This window comes from Chondrus crispus, genomic scaffold, assembly GCF_000350225.1.
Source record: "Chondrus crispus Stackhouse genomic scaffold, scaffold_55, whole genome shotgun sequence".
In the NCBI taxonomy this organism is placed as follows: domain Eukaryota; phylum Rhodophyta; class Florideophyceae; order Gigartinales; family Gigartinaceae; genus Chondrus; species Chondrus crispus.
In genome coordinates, this window is record NW_005178541.1 from 38,834 (window position 1) to 45,284 (window position 6,451).

Consider the following 6,451-nt stretch of genomic DNA (forward strand, 5'->3'; position numbering starts at 1 on the left):
CCGTGCAGTTTAGTGACGTAAGAGAGTGTACGGATACTAGCGTATACGGTATTTGGGGGCTGTGGACCGCTCGGAGGCGTATTCGGTGTCCTCTATTCGTATAAGTCTGTATTGTGCCGGCGTGCGTGCATGGTGTGGAGTGGTTAGTGGCTGTGATTGATTTGGTGGGGCGAGGTAATCGCCTCATGCGTGGGAACGGTCGGGAGGTGTGGGTGGGGTGTGCGGCTGAGTCGAGTTTAAACATACCCTCTGCTGAGTATGTTTCGTTGTCGTCTGATTCGGGGTCGACGGTTTCCTGGTCTGGTTGTGTCAGGAAAGGTGGTTCCTGTACAACTCGGGCTTTGGGCAATGCTTTCTTGCGCCAGGCCTTCTGGTGTCGCGGGTGTGTCGGATCGCGGCAGTCGGCGTCGGTGTGCTGCGGGCGCCGGAAACCTTTGGAGATGTGGTGTCGACAGGCGTTGGGGTGGTATGTCATGGGGTGGCGTGTGATGTGCCGTGGTGCCCGTTGTCTCGGTGTGCGAGTGTATTCGGGTTGTGCTGGTGTTGCTGCTTGCCAAGGGTTTTTGCTTGGTTGGATGGCTAGGCGGTAGTTGTCGATCCTGTTGTACTTGTGCACGAAGTCTTTGATGCTCTTCGGTTGGAGGGAGAGCAGCTGGAGACCTATTTGTACTGTGTTAGGGTTCTTTTTCAGGCCGTCTATCATGTAGTCCACTGTGGTGGATTGGTTGGCTATATCGGGGAAACGGGCGGCTATCATTTGTGCTCTGATAGCTTCGTGGCGTTTGACGTATTCGTATACAGTCTGCCCTTCCTCGATTTGGCATTGCTCGGCCAGTTGCTTGAGATAAATGTGGTCGCTGGCATTTGTGATGTCAAGGTGAACTGTTAGTTTTTGCAGGATGTCGTACGGGGTGGGTTGCTCGTCGGGCATTAGCAACAGGTTGAGGATGTCTGCGGGGATGGTCGCGATCATCTTGCCGATAAGCGTGTGTTTCGCTATCGTGTGTGTGTGTACGTCTTGTTCATTGTCGGGGGTGGGCGGGTTGCCTTCTAGGTGATCAATGGCGTCGTGTGTGTATGCGGCTGATCGGAGTGCGATGAGCCAGGGACCGTAATTCGACGGTTCGAGTTTGGGGATGTCACGGCGGTCCATGATTGTGGGATTGGAGTGGGCGCGTGGGGCGCGTGGGTGTGGCGGTGGTATGTAGAGGAGGTCTGCGGGAGGCAGTGGGGGGGTTGATGAGGATTCGGGACGGGGCTGCCTTGTGTTGGGCGTTTCCGTTCCGGCTTGGTTGTGCACTGGGGGTTGGCTGCGGCGGGTGCGTGCCGGTCCTGCGTGCTTGGGGTAAGCGCGATCCAGTTTGTTATGCGATGTTCGAAGTGTTGCGTAGTGAAGCGAAGCGGGCCATAGCCTGATAAATCGTAATCCTCATGGTTCGGTCTTTACTCGTCGTCGCCGTCTCGTGGGTCTAAATACCGCGTGTGACAGACTGTAATGCGGACAGTCTGTCCTTGCGGTCCGTCACATATTTCATAAGATTCTAGGATCTAACACCTCAAAACTTTTATTTGAAAAACATATATATATTTTGACTATCTTTGGCCGTCGACCATCTGTCGCCTGATCGAGGACTGAATTTTTTGTAACCCCTTCAAAGCAGCCCATATGACGCTCTGGATGTATGATACAAACGTTGAAGTTATCAGATCTGAAACGGTCCCATTTTTTAGTAATTTTTAAGTGACTCCGGAAATGCTTCCCCACTTGTCGCTTCATTTATCGGGTACAGTAACCACCCCTCAATAGTTCGCCCCCCTGCCAGGACCCAAAAATGCGAACTATTGACAGAACCAACTGTTAAGATCGCATTGCTGTCATTGGTCCTTTACTCGAAATGCTCGAAAATGAGCGTCTGCCGTATTCTGTTTCTCGTCTGCTCTCGATGGGCCTCGAAAAAGGCTTGCTTTGCTCGAAGAAGCCCCTCACTGGACGCAATGGCACCTTTCATTTCCGGTAAAGCCTCCACTGCCTCAAAGAACTGCGCAACATCGGACAGTGGCGGTAGTTTCTCAGCAACAATTGGGGTTTCATTCGCAGAGGCTTCCTCGCTTTCAACATTGGCCTGTATGATCCCCATTAAACAATTCTCGATGGCTTCAAACGATTCATTAACCAACAAACCGCATATGCTCTCTTGGTCTTCAATTGTCACCCACCTACGAAGATCCGCAGCATCAATAGACTCTGCATCCAAAAAAGAATTCACAGTGTCGTGTAGGTTCATCTTTGAGAGCTTTTCCACGATAGCTGAAATATCTTCTGGTTAGATAAATCTTTCTCTCTCTTCACGTTGCCGTGAATACCGATCAGATTATTAACGTCACCTGGTAAAATAACTGCCTTAATCCAGCAGCGGGCTACAGTTCGTTCATAATTGTCCTCCCAGGATTCGTGAATTAGATCGCAGACATCTAACATATGGTGATCACACCCTTCATCTAGCCCCTTCATACCAGCCTTCACTTTTTCGCGACCCTAGATCGCAGACATCTAACATATGGTGATCACACCCTTCATCTAGCCCCTTCATACCAGCCTTCACTTTTTCGCGACCCCGCAGAACTTCTCGATATTCTACCGTAGCCGAATTTCTTTCGGGCAATCGGGACTTGTACTTCAGCTTCAATGCTTCAATAACTCCCATTTCCATTGGTTGGAAAGCCGAGGTGCAGTTTTGGGGAAGAGGAAGCCCTTGAAACTTCCCGTCAGGCGTCTAGCAAATCTGCACCATGTGGTCGACAATTGTCCATCGCAAGGGCTACGGCGTTTGCCGATTTTCTTCGAACAAACGGCAATAATACAGAATAAGCCCATTTGCTAAACGTGACGGAGTGGGACAACGCGGTTTTCTAGTTGAAATACTCTACTTCTGGGCGACCTTTTCTGAAACAACGTGGATTTTGCGTGGTGCATATTATGCTCATCGGGAACCTTCAAGTTCCCATTCTCATTCGTACATAGAAAGGGAGAAACACGAGCCTTTTATTTCATATCTTTCGTCCCTCGGAGTTTCTTCCAATCCTCACATGATAGAATGTAGGTCTTTTTCGGGAAAAGCTTAAAACCAGCCTATCTCAACCGTATCGAAGATATATTCTTCATCAAAATGTGCCAAGCGTTCACGAAGGCGAGACATCCCATCCCAAACATCTCGCAACGAAATGCTCTCGCCTTCACCGTGTTGTGTGACGGCACGTAGTGCATGCCTCCATGTGAAAGAAGTCACCCACATCGGAGAGGCTTAAAACGATTGTAGGCGATGTATGTCGGGAGGTGCATGGGCTTTTTCAACAGGATATCTCTAATTTGCAACGCTCGACAGCCGAGAACCGAGCTTGCAAGCGCCACCTTTGCTCCGCGAGAAATCTGCACAAATTCGTAAAGTGCGACATCGATCTCTGGATACTTAGATGACGGCGTGCTTTGAACTGTGTGTTAGATGGGGTTTTTGCACAGCATTGAGCGTCCGTAAAGAATTCTTACGGATCTTTTGAATTGTTCGCGGATTGCAACTGAAACGAGTTGCTGTATCTCTCACGATGAACTCATTACAGAGCTGGTCAATAATATCTGCTTTTTAGAGGAAAGTCAATGTTTTGCGCATGCTTTTGACGGCGGCTGCGCAGTTCAACGTCATTGCGCGCAATTTGGACTGCTGCGGGGTGCGATGAAGAAGAGATTATCCTCGTACTCTTGGAGCATGAACAATTTAAAGGAGAACAGTGGCGGCCGCGCAGGTCTGAATAGGTACATGCTTTCACGTCTGGGAAGCCGTGACATCGTCAGAAAAGGGAACTACTGGCATGACAAACTATTCAAATGCGAACTATTGAGGAGCCCGCTCTGTAATCGCAGTTATCGGAGCTTGCAGTTATCGCCCGGGCTCTGTAGTACAAAGAGTACCCCTCTTGTCTGTTTGACCGGCACCTGTCCTCATCATACATCCTCTTAACCCTGTGCGCCGTTCGTGCCGTTTTTTTTCGGCACGAAGCTATCGTGCCGTTTTCCGGTGCCAAACTTCGAGACGGCACGAACGTGGCACGAGGGAGAATAAAAATCGGTGACGCTGTGTGAAATATGGAGACAGAGAGAAAACGTGTAGCCAATGACGTTCATGCACGAATTGTGTCTTAAGTATGTCTCAAAACCACGAATGTCTCCGTGGAACTTCGAGACATTTCGTGCCGTCCATTCGAGACATTCATGATCGCAGACCTTGTCTCGATCTTCGTGGTAGCCATTGCCGAATGTATCGAAGAATCTCTTACGGTTCTTGAGCTTCCCAGGTGCTACAGCGGATCATTTTCGGGGGTGAAGCGGCCGACAGCCGAGTCGCTATCTGTCGTCAGTCGCAGATACGAAATTGGTGCACACGATGAGCCAGAATGTGCGGGAGCTTTCAGCAGATGCAACAGAGAACACCCCTCCAAGCTACCATTCAAATCAAATTGGAAATGTTCCTTTACTGCAGCCTCCGACACGAATAGCACGACAAAGTATTGAGACTTTAACCGACGGGACTAGACGTAGTCTATTTGGTGATGACTGGACCGAATTCCCTGAAACCACAGTACCTCCACCTCCTCTTTTATCAACGCAACGCACGCCTACAGCTGTTAGATACGGTTCTGAATTTCCTTGTCGTCAGCCTGAAGAGACTCTTCCTAGTCCGACGCAACCTCTTCCTAACATACATGACGATGTGGAAGACATTGATGATGATGAAATTCTCCCGCAGCAGTCCTCGGAGGCTCTACAGGCCACCCTAAATCAGCCATCACAACTTTTAAATACAGAGGCGTCATTGGACAGTGAAGACCTGGCCTTCTCCCAAGAGAACCCCGAAATCGTGGAAGCTGTTACTTTTAACATGGACAATGCCACAGACACAAGCAGTTCCAGTGCCGACATGCAGATAGGAGATGAAGAGGTTGAACGTTTGCGCCCTTTGTCGGACTTCGTAGCTACATCAGTACTAGTGCCAGCCTCTGCACATTCAGTTTCTGAGGACCTGTTCTCAGGCCTGTTCTGTGATCCAGATGATGAGCGATGGGCCACTGGCTGGGAACAGGCCTATGAAACCGAAGCTGGATCTCGCGGGGGCGCCTATACCTCAGAAGAATTGGCCGAGAGGGTTTTTAGTGACCAGTGCGGAGGTTTAGAGAACTGGGATTACATCTCACCTTTTGAGGACGTTGAAGTGGCTTTTGACGATGTAGACATAGCCTTGCGTGGTCGGTATCTCACAGAAGCTTCTGATATGCTTCGTAGGGTACATGAAGATGTCGCCAGCAGGCGTGTAATGGACAATTCTGCTGGGCAAGAGGACAATGACGCCTTTTCGCCTCTCACACGACTAGAAGCGGTAAGAACTTTCCTCCCAGACAGCATCCTGGAGAAGTTAGCCGCAATTGCAAATCAAGGCTTAAGACTCAGGAACAAGCCTGCCACGACAGCACATGAAATGCCCAGTCTTATAATACTACATGTGCTGTGTGCCAGCTACGACGAGGCCCCAGTCACTGTTTGTAACCCGATGAGGCCGGCAACTTCCTACAGATAGGGTTATCGGCTCAAAGATACAAGGATATATGGTCTGCGTTAAGTGGAACTCGTGCGCAGAGGAGTATTGTAGACTACTCTCCTACTGGATGGTGTAGAACTAACAATCGGTCTACCGCGCTGATAATGGAAATAGAGCAAGAAGTGGCTGCGTGTAATCGGCGGCTTCTATATGTACCAGGTGCCACGATTCTATCACTTGATGACGATCATCTCAGGATGTCCTCTCGAGCCGTCACAACGTTAACCAGTCTGCAACAGCACAACAACCCAAAAAAAGAGTTGGGTCCTGTTGGTAACGCGCTATGTTCGGCCTTACACCCTGTATTTTTTGGGTGTCACTTCACGAGGGTCGGAGAGAAGCTCCTGCACATTTGGCAGCGCCTTATACAACTTCTAAAAGGTGCTGCGACTAGTGGCTCCCTCCGCCCAATGACGGACGCAATTATAGCTGCAGATAGAGGTTATAACTCTCGCGAAGTAGTGGCCTTTCTTTCTAAAGATCTCGGCGTTAGTGTCATTGGTACACACGAACGGGATTTGTCCTACCCATTTGTCTTCGGGGACGGTGCAATACGGGCACGCCAAGGGGGATAGTCGTGTCAGAGAGTGGTTGCCGAGCTGTCTACAACGCTCGGCTAAAGGATGCCTCAACCAGCGCACATGGACGTCACATTGAGGCCGTTTTGTATCGCGAAAGTTGCTCGGGAAGGATTGCATCTATGATTGTGAATAATCTGCGGACTTTTCGGTCTCGCGGTTTTACAGTTGTGCCCCATGACCGGTTCCGGGGGAAAGGGGATAAACTCCAAGCCATTACAGAGATAC